Consider the following 18,382-nt stretch of genomic DNA (forward strand, 5'->3'; position numbering starts at 1 on the left):
GCTGACCTTCGATTTTTTTTATTTTAATTCGAAGCTTCGAGATAAAAAAATATAATATAATTTTTAAAAAATTGCACGGAGAAGCAACTTTTCAGCCCCCACTTCTGTTCGTGCATGAGGACACATATAATACCAATAATCTAGCGTTATTTTCAGAACGATTCATAAATCAAGCTGTAACTGAGGGGTACAATTCCCTGACTGTATTAAATAAGTATGGTATCATTAAACCACTACTGTCTTATGTACATTACTACTGGCCATACAGTACACAGGTATATGATATGAACACCTCCACAATGACACGGTTCCACACAAATCTGGGTTATAATAATATTTATTAGCAGCAATGATAGTATATAACAATACTTTACGTAGGGTCGCGCTTATAAGGCGAAGAATGTGCGTGAGTAAATCAATAACGTAAGTCCATTATCATATTACGCAGGAGATAATGAATACCACCTGTATCTTAGGAATTATATCTATGGTACACTAGTAAGGCAGCGGGAGATACTGGTAGGGTCCCTCCGGTTGTAGGCCAGCAGGGGGAGGAAATGTTCGAATGCAAACTCTGGATCAACGGGGAATCAATAAACTCCAGCTACGGGAGACGGTACATTACTCCCTTGATCGGCAGACGAAAGCAGCAGCTGTAATCCAAGTATGCGTGCAGCATAGGTGAAAGCCGGCCAGCCTCTCCTAGAGACGGGCTCGAGTGATGTTCCTCATGGGTAAATCCCACACAGTAGTGGGTGTAGACGATTCTCCTCCGCTCCAACAGCCACAGGACCAAAGCAATAATCCAGCTGGAAAGGGCTCTGCATTCACCGGTGTAGATTCTCCGGTGCGCGGTACTTCACATTAACTAGGTCGAACTTGACGTTATTCCACTAAGCTCTGATACTTTTACTGTCCTATTCGCACGCGGTTATAAGTGCTCTATTTAGATGCACGGTTGCTCACTTCACTTGGTCGTTGACTCGTGATGAAGGCTTCTCGTTCGAGAGTAACTTGACTTTAGGCTAAGTGCTGCTGTATCCACCTGCGACGTATTTATACGTACGGCGAATAATCTAGTACCAGCCTTATTCCTGTCTCGTATTCTTGCGCCGAACCGGGCATGTTCAGGCAAGCCTTGGCGGTGACTTTGAACTAGACCTTGGGGGTATGGCCGTGGCGCCTAGTGGAACGCTATCCAATAGGAGAACGAAATATTATGGTCTGTACTAGGTAAAAGGGATATTCCGTGTATATGTACAAAGAATACACAAGGGATATCAGACGATATACAAATACTATGCAATATATATCAAGTAATAAATATATATATTCGGTTTAATCTGATCCTTCGTAACACAAGCGACAAATGGCACGATTTCTAAGGAAATGCATTGAAGCGCGGTTTGCTCGAGTTTCTTGAGATTAGACAGAATCGCTCTGTAACTATTCACTATTCACCACGGTATAAAACAGAAATGTATGTATGAAAAAATTATCTGTTTTTTGCATGTTGACTGGAAGAAACTCACTGACAATCGACATGTTTATTAGATCCATAGCTATAATATTTCATATAGTTTTAGCACTCACAAACACGGCATTCTCCCCATTGCATTACAGCGATGGCGTTCTAACCAGAAGGTAAACAGTGCCCCCTTGGCGTCCATTCAGTTAAACACTACTTGTAACTGAGGGGTACAATTCCCTGACTGTATTACTAGATATGATACTTACTACCACTACCTTTGTACTTAATATTCGGCCACCCAGTACACGGCATAAATATATTATCATGAACACTCTCACGTAGATGAAACGGATCCAACACAAATGTACGAATTAGAAACAGGTCTTCAAGTTCAAGTTCAAGTTCTCAAGTTCTTTAATAGTTGTCATACAGAAGTACAGAATACTTTCATACAAAATGCTTCTTACTGTTACGCTCCAGAGACTGTGCTTTATTTCCTACACAGCGATGGTGTGTAGAATAAGCACTTAATCACTTAATTACATTTATGAATTGAAATAGTATGCACTTTTATGGCAAGGAGTATTCGTCGGTATATCAATAGATAATGTCCAATCTCTGAAGGCGCAGGTGGTAAATATACGACCTGGAATAGTTAAGGAATAACAGCAATGATACTTTAATGATTATAGGCTGGATACACTAGAGGGGGTTAATCCGGTCGCTTGTAAGCCGACAGGAGTAGGAGGGGGGGGGGGGGGTAGAATCCAGCTGCCTCGTCCGGCCAAGGGTATCCCAGGTGAACCCACTGTAGTGCCGTTCAATGCGCCGGCGATCCTTGGACCACAGATGAAAGCAGGTGGACTCGTTGTGGGCCGGCTCTCTCCGGTCCACGGGGGAGAGATGTGGAGAGACCTCGTCTTGCAGAGCGTCTCCTCACCTTGCGTCCTCTCCAGGGGGGGGGGTTCCAACACACGGTAGTGTCGGGGGTCTTTATCCATAGAATAATCAAAGTATCCAAAGCATAATCCGTGCCTGGGAAGGCGGGCTGTCGTCGGTAGAATAATCCGATATACAGGTCCACTCGCTCGTCGGCTCTGGGGCTCCTCGGGTGCAGCTTCACATAGGGTCAACCACCCTGGGTAAGCAGCCAGTTCTCTGCCCGAAACGATGGGGTACTGACTACGGTAGTATTCTCACCGCACGAAGCACTATATATTAACAGACTATTATTAGCTTAATAGACTACGTCCAACTCGACGATATAGTGCCAAATATGACTATTCAAATATTAATATACACGATGTCTCAATACCGATGGTAGGCCGAACTTGGCCTTACTCCCACACGTGGCATCGCGGGGAGGCTTTACGTCTGTGACTCTATTGGAGGGTAAGAAACTGGACTGAAAAGAAAGTCCTACTTTAGTAGCGCAGTATATATACGCACTATGAACAAATAGTCCCATTAGTGGTGCGGTAGCCAAATTCCTACGCGGAACTAGGACTTGTTCGTACATGTCGAGCGGTACGTTTGAACTGGGTCTGAGGGGTATGGCAGCCTGGCACCAAGGTCTCGACCAATAGTAGAATGGAGACTATTATGGGATGTTCAGTAGGCTAGAATGGATATTCAATGCATATTGTACAAGGAATATACAAGGGATATCAGGGAATATTAGAGAATATACAAATACAATTAAATATATATAAATAAATATATATATTCGGTTTAATCTGGCCCTTCACAACAGCCACCCCCTGAATAGGTCCCAGACCTAATCAGTTAAACGGAGACAGATTAATCGCGTTGTCTATTTACACATAAGGGTTTGCTGTAGGGGTCAGTCAACTTCACAAAGTCATAGGGTTGTAGGGTCATGGTCATCATCGATTGTGTCTGGGAGTCGAGGCAGTTCTATGAGCCTTGCCACGGGACGGGTGTAAGTGCGACCCTGGACGAGCACTTCAGCTGCTCGGACCTTGCCGTCGGCACCGGTGATCACTTTGCTTACGCGGCCGGCCGGCCACATAGCTCTGGGCAGTGATTGATCAATAATCATGACGACTGTTCCTTCTGTCAAATTGTCTCTCTCCTTTACCCACTTCTGGCGGGTCTGTAGAGACGGTAGGTAGTGCAGTAGGAAACTGTTCCAAAACTTGTCGGCTAATACTTGGCTGTACCTCCACATTCGTCGGCCGTTCGCTTCTTCAGGCCGGTACATTGTCTGGGGTAATGTGGGATCTAGCCGCCCCATCAGGAGTGTGTTGGGGGTAACTGGGTCGATATCCGCCACATCACTGGAGACATATCCGAGGGGCTTCGAGTTAAGTACTCCCTCAATCTCCGTGAGGACTGTCATTAGGACTTCTTCCGCCACAGTCTGGGCCCCAAGTACTGCGTACAGGGCTGTCTTTATGGAGCGCACTTCTCGTTCCCCAGTGCCACCGAAGTGGGGTGCGTTTGGGGGGTTGAATTGGAAATCAACCTGTGCTGGAGCGAGGTGGGTCTTAAGTTCTGGGCCCATAGCTTGGAAGCTCTCTCTCAGCTCTCTTTCGCCGCCTTTAAAGTTTGTCCCATGATCGGACAATAGGGTAGACGGTCTTCCTTTCCGTGATATGAATCTACGGAAGGCCATAAGGAATGAGTCTGTGCTCATGGTCGGGAGAAGCTCGATGTGTATCGCTCTGGTGGTCATGCATTTGAATACAATACCCCACCGCTTCTCGGTTCCTCTTCCTTTCTTTATGTGCAGCGGGCCAAAGCAGTCCATACCCGTTGAGTGGAATGGCTTGTCACCGATTCGGAGGCGACATGGAGGAAGGTCAGCCATCCTTGGTATGCTGGGCTGCGCGCGCCACTTGCGGCAGTCTAGACATGTTCGTTGGAAGCGTCGTACCGCCTCTCTTCCTTGTAGGATCCAGTAACGACGTCTGATTTCCGCGAAGACTCTTTCTGCTCCTGCGTGATGTACATCCTCATCGTATTTCTTTATAATCAGCTCTGTGACCTTGTGTCGGCTGTTCAATACGATCGGGTATTTAATGTCATCCGGTAGATTGGGGGCTCTGCGTAGGCGACCACCCACTCTGATGAGGGTGTGAGCGTCGCTCTCGGGGGCCAGGTGAATTAATCTGCTGTCGGATGGGACGGGCTTTCCTCCCTGTAGACAGGCCAATTCATCGGGGAACGAGTCTCTCTGGGCTCGCTGCAGTAGAAGCAATTCTGCTTCCTCGTAGTTAGCTGCTGACATATCAGCGGGGGACTTGCACTCCGGGTGGTACCGCAGGAATGTTCTTTGTTGTGCACTCTCTATGGACGTGCAATCGTTTATGTTAGGGTCGGTGGAGGCTACGGTGCTCAATCCACAGAACACAGACTTCTTAATTTCCACCTCCTCTGGACTTGCTTCCCTCGGGATAGGCATGGGCCACTGTCCTTCCGGGAGTCTTAGGAATGCGGGGCCGTCACTGTAGACATTGCGACGGGTGAGGTCATCCAGGGGCATCCCCCGGGTGATGACGTCAGCTGGGTTCTGTTTTGTATCAACGTAGCGCCACTCTGTTTCTCCGGTTAACTCTTCGGTTAAGTCTTGAATCTCGGTGACTCTGACTCCCACGAAGACTTTGTACTTGCATGAGTCCGATTTGATCCAGGCGAGTACCGTCGTGGAATCTGACCACAGGATTGTTCTAGACACCGGTATGGTGAGCTCACGTTGGATGAGCGTGGCTAGGTGCGCTCCGGCTAGGGCTGCGCAGAGCTCTAGACGTGGGATAGATTGTTGCTTGCGTGGGGCTATTCTCGAGCGGGCGAGGACAAATGCTGTGTAGATCTCTCCCCCCTGGTCTTGGGCCCGCAAGTAGGCTACTGATCCGTATGCGACCTCTGAGGCGTCACTGAAGACGTGTAAGTCCATTTTACATGTCTCTGGCCTCACCGTGGGTGGGAAGTAGCTTCGGCGCATATTAACGCCTGGGAGTGAGTGGAGCTCCATCTCCCACTCTCTCCAGGTGGATGCAAGGTGTGCGGGAATGGGGTCGTCCCAGCCCTGGTCCTTGTCCCACAATGCTCGTACAATCATTTTTGCCCTGGTGGTGTACGGTAGAATACATCCTAGCGGGTCATATTGTCGGGCGAGTGTTGTGTACACACTCCGTCTGGTGGTCGGCGCCGCCGCCGGCCTTCCCTGCTCCGTAGTCAGGGGCTTGTGTCTGTAGTGAAGCGAATCTGTTTTGAATCGCCACACCAATCCCAGGGTCATCTCCTGGGCTTCTCCCGGGATTGTAGCCATCCAGGTCTCGCTGCTGGCTGCCTTGTCCTCGGAGGAGAGGCTGCGCAGTACTTGCGGATCGCTGCTGGCCCACTGCCTGAGATCAAAGCCGCCTTTGATCAATGAGGCGCGGAGTTTAATCAGGAGAGCCTCGGCTTCTTCCTGGGTTGAAAGGCTTTGTAGACAGTTGTCTACGTAGAAGCTGTTCTTTACGCTGTGTCGGACCTCTTCGTCCGCTGCTGGGTCCTCTGCTACATGTTTCTGTAGTGCAAATGTCGCACAGCAGGGGCTGCACGTCGTTCCGAAGGGGAGGACTTCCCATTGGTAGATGGCTGGGTGCTCATCTCCTGGCTTCTCTCTCCATAGGAACCGTAACAGGGGCTTGTCCGCCTCTACTAATCTCACCTGCAGGAACATTCCTTTAATGTCCCCGCTGATGGCCACCTTTTCCTGGCGGAAGCGGAGTAGAACGCCGAGTAGGGAGGGGCCGAGTGTGGGACCGGGCAGTAACTCTTTATTCAGATTTTGGGATCCGATCTGGTAGCTGCAGTTAAATACTATGCGGTCTTTACCGTTGTGATGGACCTTGTGGTGGGGCACGTACCACGATTCAGTGGTCTGGTCAGCCTCTTTAATGTCCATCTTTGTGACGTGTCCCGCTGTGATGAGCTTCTCAATCTCAGCGCGGTATACACTCTCTTGGGCGGGGTTCTTGGCTAAGCGCCGCTCCGTGTTCAGCAGGTACCGTTCTATGGCGTCTGTCTTGGCGTGGAAAGTAGGCATTCCTTCTCGCCGCAGGAGTGGCGTGGCGTATCTCAACACGCCGTTGACCGGGACTCTCTTGGTCCCTGTCTCGAGGAGGTGAATGGCGTAAATGTCATCTTTAGAGCGAATGTCTTTCTTTCCATTCTTAAAGGGCATTTGTTCCAAGCTCCATAGCCGCTCTACGTGTTGCAGGAGTGCGGTTTCTCCCTCTGTGACTCGGGAGTGGAGACATCTAGTGGCTGTACTTCGGTTGAGAGATTTGGCGAGCGGGCCTTGGAGAGTCCATCCCAAACGGGTCTCGACTGCTGCAGGACAGCCTCGGGGTCCGGTATGAACCCGGTCTATCGGGACAATGAGGTCTGCATGGTCGGAGCCTATCAACAGGGTCGGCATAGCATTGTCTATGAGCGGGATCGGTAACTTGCGCAGATGTGCATATTTCTCCATCAGCTTGGCGACGGGGTATGTGTACCACGACAGTCCTATTTCTTGGCTGGTGAAAGCGTCTGCAATCTGGTACCGTCGCTCAGGCTGGCCGCTTGCTGCGATAGAGAATGAGACATTCTCGCCCTTTATCGTCTTCAAATCTCGTCTTATTGTCCGAATTGTCATTTGGGTTTCGCTTCCCCGCAGCCCTAGCTGGGCCGCAGCGGAGGCGAGCAGCAGGGTCTTCTCTGACCCGTCATCGAGGACGGCGTAAGTGTCCAGGACTTTATTCTGGTAGCTTAGTGTCACACGCACTACTTTTAGGAGTACTCGGGCTCCACTGCTGCTGGCGGGATCGATGTACATGACGCTCGCTTTGCGGCTGGATGGTGCAGGTGAAGGGCGCCGTCTGTTACTGTCGTGAAGTATGTCCAGATGGGCTCCATCGCACTTGGTGCACCTTTTCTTTAAGCGGCATTCGGCTGCCATGTGTGAGCGCGCACAGCGAAAACAGCGCTTGTTGGACTTTATCCATTGACCTGCTTCCTCCGCGTTCAGCTTGGGGAAGGAGTCACATTGCGCTAGCCAGTGTTCTTTCTCACAGTAGGGGCACACTATCTTCCACTTCTCCGTTCTGGAGGGGGTACTGTGGCTCCTGCTGCTCGGTACTGACTCCGATTGGTGCATCACAGTCACCGATCTTCTTCCATCATTTAGTCGTCTGGTTCCTTCTCTGGAGCCAGGGGTGCTCCGTCCGAATGTATCTAGCCGTAGGCTGCTGACTTCTCTCGCCAGGAAGTCTGCTAGATCGAGGAGGTTCGGTTCGGGGCCATTCGGGTCTCTGTGGTCCCTCTGCCGCCTAAAGCGCTCCTGACGAGCGGGCGGCAGCTTCTCCAGAATCCTTTCCACATTTGAGTTGGCGTAAAGTTCATACTTCCCCTTCTCTCTTTGCGCTCCCAACATCCCTACCAGGGACTGCACTCTGATGGACAGGTCGTCCAGTGCTCGATTGTCTATTGCTGGGGGTAAGCGGTCGATGTGTCGGATCTCCTGGATCACGTAATCCCATATGCGCCCATACCTCTGGTCCAATGCTACCAGCGCTGCTGTGTATGGGGTGGTGGAAGTCGCGTAGGCGAGCGCTATATTATGTGCGCGGGGCACCTTTAAGTGCTGCAGTAGGATGGCGTATTTGTGGCGTTCATCCAATACATCCACCAACATGGTCTCCAGACACATGCGGAGTTCTGTATACTGGGCCCGGTTCTCTTGGGTGAAGTCGGGTACCATAGGCGTGCCTATGTATGACGCTGACTGTGGATACATCGGCGAGCGTTGGGGGGGAGGCCTCCTAGGCGAGTCTCCTCCCGCTCCTTGGTATGGGCTGGTACCGGCAGTGTACCATGGCCCGCTTGTCCAGGTGCTGTTCCTCGGTGCGGGTCGTGCGTCGTGCTCACCCGTGTATAGAGTCGGGGGTCTGTAGCGCAGCTCCGCGGGGGTATAGCCTGGGCTGTACCGGACCTCCTGGTCCGGTAGAGTACTGTGCTGTCTTCGGGCGCGGTTCTCCTCCTCTTCCTCTTCGTCTTCAGTTAGGTCATCCAGTGCTTGTAGTCTCTGGTTTAGCCTCTCCACAGGATATGCTGCTCCTTCCCGGTTGCTAGGTCTCGCTTGGACCGGTGGGGGGAGGTGGTCTGTGGGGGGTATAGACCTCGTCTGTTGGTCAAGTTCAGGGTTGTTTACTCGGCTAGGGGATGCCGCCCTGGAGGTGTGTCTAGACGAGTTCCTGGAGCCTCTGGCGGAGGGAGAGGGTGTTGTCCGTCTGATCAGCTGTTCTATTAGTTGCGCTTGCTGTCTGTCGCGCTCTGCGTCCCGTAGAGCACCAGCAGCTGCTCGCTGGCTGTCTGCTCGGTCTCGGGCCACATTCTCTTCCATCTGAATGCGTCTTATTTCCAGGCGTATGTGCTCTTCTTCGCTCCGTTGCTGTAGCTGCAATCGATCGCGTTCACCCTGGAGTCTATCGCGTTCAGTAGAGGCTTTCAGGCTGACGAGGAATGCCTGCTGTAGGGTCCTCTCTGCCTCGCTGGGAGAAGGCGGTTGTATAGGGGAGCCTTCCCTCGGGGTACTCCTTGCGGAGCCTTGGAGCTCTATCTCCACGGTGCTCTCCCCGTCTTCTTCCGTGCCGAGTTCTCTCTCGGTAGCGTTGTATTCCTCCCGGGACTCATCGGGGACTACTTCTTCAGTACTGGCGGGGTGTGAAGTCATGTCTGGTTCCCACTGGTCCCCACCGTGAACTTGGTCAGTTACATTAGAGCCCGTAGGGGCCTCTATGGTCGGGGTAGTCTGGGCGTTGGGGTCAGACATACTTTTACTTTCTAGTTTTACCGCGTTTACTGTTAGTAGAAGACTAGGTTGTTGACTGACAGCGTAAGCCTCTAAGTACTGAGGGAGCCGTCGTTCGCGCTGCGGGCGTTGGTTAGGAGGATCGTTTCGTGGAGTGTTCATCATAGGCCATTTCAATATTAATAACACTATATTAATACTACACTAATTACCCTCCGGCTCGAAGGACCAATTGTAACTGAGGGGTACAATTCCCTGACTGTATTACTAGATATGATACTTACTACCACTACCTTTGTACTTAATATTCGGCCACCCAGTACACGGCATAAATATATTATCATGAACACTCTCACGTAGATGAAACGGATCCAACACAAATGTACGAATTAGAAACAGGTCTTTATTTCCTACACAGCGATGGTGTGTAGAATAAGCACTTAATCACTTAATTACATTTATGAATTGAAATAGTATGCACTTTTATGGCAAGGAGTATTCGTCGGTATATCAATAGATAATGTCCAATCTCTGAAGGCGCAGGTGGTAAATATACGACCTGGAATAGTTAAGGAATAACAGCAATGATACTTTAATGATTATAGGCTGGATACACTAGAGGGGGTTAATCCGGTCGCTTGTAAGCCGACAGGAGTAGGAGGGGGGGGGGGGTAGAATCCAGCTGCCTCGTCCGGCCAAGGGTATCCCAGGTGAACCCACTGTAGTGCCGTTCAATGCGCCGGCGATCCTTGGACCACAGATGAAAGCAGGTGGACTCGTTGTGGGCCGGCTCTCTCCGGTCCACGGGGGAGAGATGTGGAGAGACCTCGTCTTGCAGAGCGTCTCCTCACCTTGCGTCCTCTCCAGGGGGGGGGGGGTTCCAACACACGGTAGTGTCGGGGGTCTTTATCCATAGAATAATCAAAGTATCCAAAGCATAATCCGTGCCTGGGAAGGCGGGCTGTCGTCGGTAGAATAATCCGATATACAGGTCCACTCGCTCGTCGGCTCTGGGGCTCCTCGGGTGCAGCTTCACATAGGGTCAACCACCCTGGGTAAGCAGCCAGTTCTCTGCCCGAAACGATGGGGTACTGACTACGGTAGTATTCTCACCGCACGAAGCACTATATATTAACAGACTATTATTAGCTTAATAGACTACGTCCAACTCGACGATATAGTGCCAAATATGACTATTCAAATATTAATATACACGATGTCTCAATACCGATGGTAGGCCGAACTTGGCCTTACTCCCACACGTGGCATCGCGGGGAGGCTTTACGTCTGTGACTCTATTGGAGGGTAAGAAACTGGACTGAAAAGAAAGTCCTACTTTAGTAGCGCAGTATATATACGCACTATGAACAAATAGTCCCATTAGTGGTGCGGTAGCCAAATTCCTACGCGGAACTAGGACTTGTTCGTACATGTCGAGCGGTACGTTTGAACTGGGTCTGAGGGGTATGGCAGCCTGGCACCAAGGTCTCGACCAATAGTAGAATGGAGACTATTATGGGATGTTCAGTAGGCTAGAATGGATATTCAATGCATATTGTACAAGGAATATACAAGGGATATCAGGGAATATTAGAGAATATACAAATACAATTAAATATATATATATAAATAAATATATATATTCGGTTTAATCTGGCCCTTCACAACACTACTGCTGAACATTGAAATTGCCCGGTGAAAATGATTAAATTCACTAGCCACGATGGCCAGTTGACCAAACTGTTAATTTGAGGTCTCTAGACATCGACGAAGAAATGTTTCCTTGACAACCTGGACTACAGAGTAAAAACCCAGTAACCACTGGGACCAGGATTCTATTTGGACCAAAATAACGCTATCCCAAACCTCAATGCTGTTGAAGTGACCTTGAGCAAGACAGTTAACCCCGAACTGCTCCAGTGGAGCTGTTCTGTGGACTGCTAACAGTGTTAATCTGTGGTTGTATTGGGCAGCTCCTAGTGGTCAACAGTGTCAGTCTGGTTGTACTGGGCAGCTACTAGTGGTCAACAGTATCAGTCTGGTGTACTGGACACTGGACAGCTACTAGTGGTCAACAGTGTCAGTCTGTGGTTGTACTGGGCAGCTCCTAGTGGTCAACAGTTTCAGTCTGGTTGTACTGGGCAGCTCCTAGTAGGGATGGGTACCGAATTCGGTACTTTTGAGGTACCGAACCGAAACACGTCGGTATTACCGAGTATCAATTCTAGTGAGATACAAAAAAAATATAATTTTTTTTTTTTTTTTTTTTTACCTTTTTTTTCATGTCAACGTTCACACAAATAATATATGCTTACCTAGGATTTGACTTGATTCAACAACAAAGCAGTCGGAGCAATGGCAAGCCGAAAACTGTCAAAATTGTAGTTATAAGTTTGGATTTTTTTTTTCACGACTGAGGTAGGGTAAATTACATTTCTTGAGACTAAAGTACCGAAAAAAGGTACCGTTGGGTACCGGTATCGATTCACATCGGTTCAAATGTGAAAGGTACCCATCCCTAGCTCCTATTGATCAACAGTGTCAGTCTGGTTGTACTGGGCGGGCAGCTCCTAGTGGTCAACAGTGTCAGTCTATGGTTGTACTGGGCAGCTCCTAGTGGTCAACAGTGTCAGTCTGGTTGTACTGGGCAACTCCTAGTGGTTAACAGTTTCAGACTGTGGTTGTACTGGGACAGCTACTAGTGTTCAACAGTGTCAGACTGTGGTTCTACTGGGCAGCTCCTAGTGGCCAACAGTGTCAGACTGTGGTTGTACTGGGGCAGCTACTAGTGGCCAACAGTGTCAGACTGTGGTTGTACTGGGGCAGCTACTAGTGGTCAACAGTGTCAGTAATGTATGTGGTTGTACTGGGCAGCTCCTAGTGGTCAACAGTGTCAGTCTGGTTGTACTGAGCAGCTCCTAGTGGTCAACAGTGTCAGTATGTGGTTGTATTGGGCAGCTGCTAGTGGTCAATAGTGTCAGTCTGTGGTTATATTGGGCAGCTCCTAGTGGTCAACGGTGTCAGTCTGTGGTTGTATAAAATATTTGGCAGCTACTAGTGGTCAACAGTGTCAGTCTGTGGTTGTATTGGGCAGCTCCTAGTGGTCAACAGTGTCAGTCTGGTTGTACTGGGCAGCTCCTAGTGGTCAACAGTGTCAGTCTGGTTGTACTGAGCAGCTACTAGTGGTCAACAGTGTCAGTCTGTGGTTGTACTCGGGTACCCATTATCATGTCGAAATACTTCCCAAAGGTCAGTAAATACCACGACCACAACACCAGAGGGAGTTCCACAAATCATGTGCAACCCAGATTCGGCACAAACAAGGGACTAAACACTGTATGCCCTGAAGAAGGCAGATAGAGAGGCCGAAACATGTTGGTGTTTTTTTAATGGTTCTAATATGAACTAAGCTATTTATTAAAGCCTTTTTTATATACAAGAAGAGTGCCTGGAACTTCCTTATTTTTATTCAACTGACTTCCCTCATCCAAGAGCACCTTCAAAAAAAACACTGGATTCACACCACAAAGACGCTGCAGCCCTCCTTCTTGTTCAAGAAGGGACTAAACACGTTTAGAAATTATGCTACAACAATGTGGAACGCCCTACCCACAGCCGTAAAAAAAATTGAATCCCTACCCACATTCAAAACCACTCTCAAAGAGCACCTACGGGAGGCTGCAATTCGAAACTGGCCACCGTAAATGTCCAAACCCCCCCCTCACACCCACCCCCTCCTAATGTACAGTCTCCTCACCATCATATGTATATATTTTCTGTTAGGATCTCTGGGTAACAGTACTGTATATTTGCATATCGTATATGACTGTATGTCATGTATGTCCCTAATGTCATAATTGTCATGATATCATGTATGTTGTGTATACATAAATGTCATTATGAATTGAAAATGGGGGACCCTGATGTAAACAAGACAAATGTCTTTCTCTGGTCTGCATCCCCTTAACAATTGTGTGTATTGAGCCGTACACTATTGTACCCATTCTGCAATCTGTTAAATAAAGTTTTTCATTCATTCATTTCATTCATACTGATACTGGGCAGCTACTAGTGGTCAACAGTGTCAGACTGTGGTTGTACTGGGCAGCTACTAGTGGTCAACAGTGTCAGACTGTGGTTGTACTGGGCAGCTCCTAGTGGTATAGTGTCAGACTGTGGTTGTACTGGGCAGCTACTAGTGGTCAACAGTGTCAGACTGTGGTTGTACTGGGCAGCTTCTAGTGGTCAACAGTGTCAGACTGTGGTTGTACTGGGCAGCTCCTAGTGGTCAACAGTGTCAGACTGTGGTTGTACTGGGCAGCTACTAGTGGTCAACAGTGTCCGACTGTGGTTGTACTGGGCAGCTTCTAGTGGTCAACAGTGTCAGACTGTGGTTGTACTGGGCAGCTTCTAGTGGTCAACAGTGTCAGTCTGTGGTTTTACTGGGACAGCTCCCTGGTGTGAATATGTGGACCTGTGTGGATATTAAACAGGGCACTGGTGAAAAAGAGCATGCATGCGAATTGGCCATTGGTAAGTAATACAAGTAAAAGAATACATAAATGGTCCTCTCCCACAGCCTGCTAGTGCTACACCCTCGTTTCCCCTGCCCTCTTCACAAGCCTCCTCCCAAAATGTCTTCCTGTGAGCACTTCTGCCAATGCCTATAGATCTGGGGCTACTTGCCAGTACTAGTGTAATCCATGCAACATGCAATCAAAGGTTCTTTATACCATTTACTCCTATTTTATACCATTTTATGTCAACAAATCTGAACTATCCCTTTAAGCAGATAGATAGATAGATAGATAGATAGATAGATAGATAGATAGATAGATAGATAGATAGATAGATAGATAGATAGATAGATAGATAGATAGATAGATAGATAGATAGATAGTAAAAACACAGTCATTCTGGACTTTACTATACCAGCACTATGGTGATTACAATTGAACCATCCCCAAATCTTGGACCCATCGGAAATGTGCAGATACAACAGTATTAAAATGATTGCTCCATTCATTTGTAATACTCAAAATCACGATGATTTTCATTTGTGATTGTGAGTAAGTAACTGAGAACATAGCCTATAAGCCTGCTACTCTTTAAATTGAGTAATTTCCATCACAATTACTCTCAGACCACCTCAGGGATATTTCACAGAAGCAACAGTTCTAATGTATTTCAGCACTCTCACCTGCTGTCTAGACTGTCTGCCTCTCGGAGCCAATTAATTATATAGTCAGAGGTCCGTCCTCACATTCAATTAATGTATTTAGAAAGAGACACAGTGAAAAGATGCCAAGAGTATAGGATGTTTGTGGGTTGACGACTTTCACAAGTCAGTAGGCTATTTGGTGTATTAAATAAAAATAAATCGATCTGTCCAAATACTTTTCAGCGCCCAGAAAAAGTCGAGTAGTTATTTTGTTGCTGCTCATTACTGTTACTGTCACTCATTCTACAATTTAAAGGCCCAATCAGTGTTCCAAACGTAAACAAAATTGTAGCCCCCACCACCACAAAATAAATGTATTTAAAAAACGAGACATGTTTTAATTTCCTCATTTCGGGGTAAAGGGTTTATGTTAGTAATGTTTGGGGTAAAAATATATCTATATTCCGATTTATTCTACAATGGGTACAGTTTCAAATAGCATATTTTCCACCTAGATCAAACTCTTTAAGAATGTAAGTGGATATAGCCTACAACACACATTGATAAACACAGATTTGGGCTTTAGTTTAGTCTCATATTTCTATTGTCATTCATTTCAAAGCCACAGCAATACAAGTTGCTCAAGTCAAAACACTTCTGAGCGGAAAGTCAAACGACTTGAAAAAACCACGTCTGAATTTGCCTGTTTCACTAACCTCGTCTTCTATCTTATATGGTCAAATGATCTTGTGCGTTATGTGCTAAATTCACCATCTCCAATCCGACGTGCCAAATCAAGACTATAATATGCTGAAATATTTGGTTTAACGACGCTTACCTTGACAGGGGGGGGAATAACCTATAAGTCGACGAGAAATAGGAAACAAAGTATCTCAAAGCTTTCCACGAGACAAGTCTCTATAGTCTGCGTTTGACAGTAAACTAATAAGTACACTGTACTAATGCAGCGTATTAGACCCAACTGCACTGGAAAAAGAGACGCGAGAGAGAGAGAGAGAGAGAGAGAGAGAGAGAGAGAGAGAGAGAGAGAGAGAGAGAGAGAGAGAGAGAGAGAGAGAGAGAGAGAGAGGTCCTGAATATTGTGGAGCTTTCTATGACACGCCTTTCAGTTGAGTTTGGCACAGCGGGGCGCATCCCAGCGACACTGATGAATAATATCTGTAGTATGATTTAGGAATTAGGATAATATAGGTTAACGTTACAGGATATAATTGTGCGATGAGACTGGAGGCAACAACAATAATAGCATATTGTGTGTATATTTCCGTGGTTAATAATAATAATAATAATAAAGTTCTGGATTGAATCTGGATTTAAATTGTGGATGGAATAAACAGTATGTATGTGCAGGTGAGGGTCTGATACCCTATGGGTCCTAATAATTACTCGGAGCAGGGTTATTTATTAATATTGTATTAATATTATGATATTATGGCGAGGGGGGAAATGCACCTTCGTTTCGTTTGTTTGTCATTCGTTGTTTCTCTTGCCCCCTCAAACGTATTGTACCATATAGCTTTATAAGTTAGACCTTATTTCCCCTCAATTTCAATAATGCTTGTAACCCTACCTGGGTTCCATCCTAGAGGCAAATCTTTCATGTGACAAAATGGCATCCAATGTAATAAAAAAAGTCAACCAACGAACTAGATTCTTGTACCGGATCTCCTCTCTGGTAAACAAGAATACCCTGAAGACTCTGGCAGGAGCACTCATTCAAGGGTACTATGACTATGCGTGCACCTCATGGTACCAAAGCACCTCAAAGGCGCTTAAAACAAAATTACAAACATCACAAAACAAACTGGTCAGACTACTACTTGACCTGAACCCCAGAACCCACCTCACCCCTGCCCACTTTGACAACCTAGGATGGCTTAGAGTAGACGACAGAGTACAGCAACTTGCAATGGGCCTGGTCTACATGATACACTATACGACCAGGGTGCCCATGTACATGTCAAAATACTTCCCAAAGGTCAGTGAATACCACAACCACTACACCAGAGGAAGCTCAACAAATCATGTTAAACCCAGATTCGGCTCAAACAAGGGACTAAACACGTTTCGCAATTATGCCACAACAATGTGGAACGCCCTACCCAAAGCTGTAAAGGAATGTGAATCCCTGCCCACATTCAAAACCGCCCTTAAAGAGCACCTACGGGAGGCTGCAATTCGAAACTGGCCACCGTAAATGCCCAAAACCCCCACCACCTCCTAATAGACAATCCCCTCCCCGCCGTATGTATATTTCTCTCCCACCCACCCACCCCCTCCTAATGTACAGTCCCCTCCCCATCATATGTATATACTCTGTCAAGATCTAGGGGTAACAGTACTGTATATTTGAATACCGTTTATGTCACAAATGTATCAGTACTAAATACCTATATGTCCCTATGCCATAAATGTCATGTATGTTGTGTATGTCATAAATGTCTATATGAATTGAAAATGGGGGACCCTGATGGAAACAAGACTAACGTCTTTCTCAGGTCTGCATCCCCTTAACAATTGTATGTATTGAGCCGTACTGTATTGTACCCATTCTGCAATCTGTTAAATAAAGTGTTCATTCATTCATTCATTCATTCATTCATTCATTCACCCTCTTACCATGTTTCACACTTGTTCCCCCTGTAGGGGAGAACGGGGGACGTTGTCACACTTTTTACTCTAGTGTGAATTGCTCATTATCAAAACATCTTTCAATAGTCCTTCCTACATTAAATTGAAGCTTAAGATGTTGGCTTGAAATGTGTATCCCTCTCATTTTCCAACGTATTGTAACAAAGAGTTAATCACCTATCAAAGACACTCTGACACATTGTGACAACCAACCCCATCATGGGGATGGTTGTCACACTATGGGGTTGGTTGTCACCATTTGTTTTAATGGGAACATCTTAAAAAGAAGACAAGAAGGCAGAACTCAATTTGAAAGTTTAATTGCATTGACAAGTTGACAAATACATAACTTAATGCATCTTAACATGAACATAAACAGGAACACATCTTTAGGCCATCCTAAAGAAAAAATAAGAACACTCATTCACTTGTTACAGTGATGGCAAATGTAGGGTCTGAGCACTCCATGTGACAACAATGCAACCCCAAAGAAAATGTGACGACCAACCCCAATTGGAATGTCTTGATAGCATCAAGGCTAACAGCCATCTAACAACTAGTTAGCTAGCTAACAACAATCTAAACTATAGCTATCCCTTCACACTTTTTAAGGTTAATAATTGTTTCATTATAAAACAATTGTGTAAAAGCCTAGAAGAGAAATACTGAGGAGCGGAATATTTACAAATGGACATGAAAAACACAAAAAGCCCGCTCACCAAATTCAGCTGTTTCACTCCAAAGATGACAATCTAGGTGAACTCTGACCCCAATTCTGGACATTTAAATACCAAAGTATGGGAGACAGGACCCTCTGGTGGTGAAATATAATGAATGTGACAACCTACAAGTGTGACAACGTCCCCGTTCTCCCCTACTAGATTAGATGTAAATGTATTGTCATCATCATACAGTACAAGTACAGTACAACGAAAATAAGTTTGACATCCAACCAGAGTGCATGTGCAATAGAAATATACAATGTACAGGTGAGTATACGGAGTATATGAGTACTACTACTGAGTAATAGTGCTATCTATCTATATAAGTCATTCATAGCCAGTAGTAGACCAGTGGTAGAGTATATAGATATAGTATATACAGGTATGTAAAACGGGTTATATTTTAGGTTTGTACAGAAATATGTGGATACTTAATACATAATAAATAAATATATGGTATATACAGTAAAGCATTATTGTACATGCTATCATAGCAGAGTTAAGGATTATGCTATATACTGTAACCAGGGCCGTTTCTATAGCTTTTTGGGGGCCCTATGCGAATAGTTTTT

At 46.6% G+C, this 18,382-nt stretch overlaps 1 protein-coding gene across 1 annotated transcript in view; it reads right to left on the reverse strand.

Moving 5' to 3' along the window:
- Nucleotides 1-15,382, reverse strand: part of LOC311227348 (calcitonin gene-related peptide type 1 receptor-like) — a 97,588-nt gene extending 82,206 nt beyond the window's left edge. Inside the window, exon 1 of the mRNA XM_084312959.1 lies at nucleotides 15,275-15,382. The gene's annotated coding sequence lies outside the window, so the exon portion shown is untranslated. The remainder of the gene's footprint in view (nucleotides 1-15,274) is intronic.
- Nucleotides 15,383-18,382: the final 3,000 nt, after the last annotated feature.

This window comes from Notolepis coatsorum (genome assembly GCF_963971535.1).
Source record: "Notolepis coatsorum genome assembly, chromosome: 1".
In the NCBI taxonomy this organism is placed as follows: Eukaryota; Metazoa; Chordata; class Actinopteri; order Aulopiformes; family Paralepididae; genus Notolepis; species Notolepis coatsorum.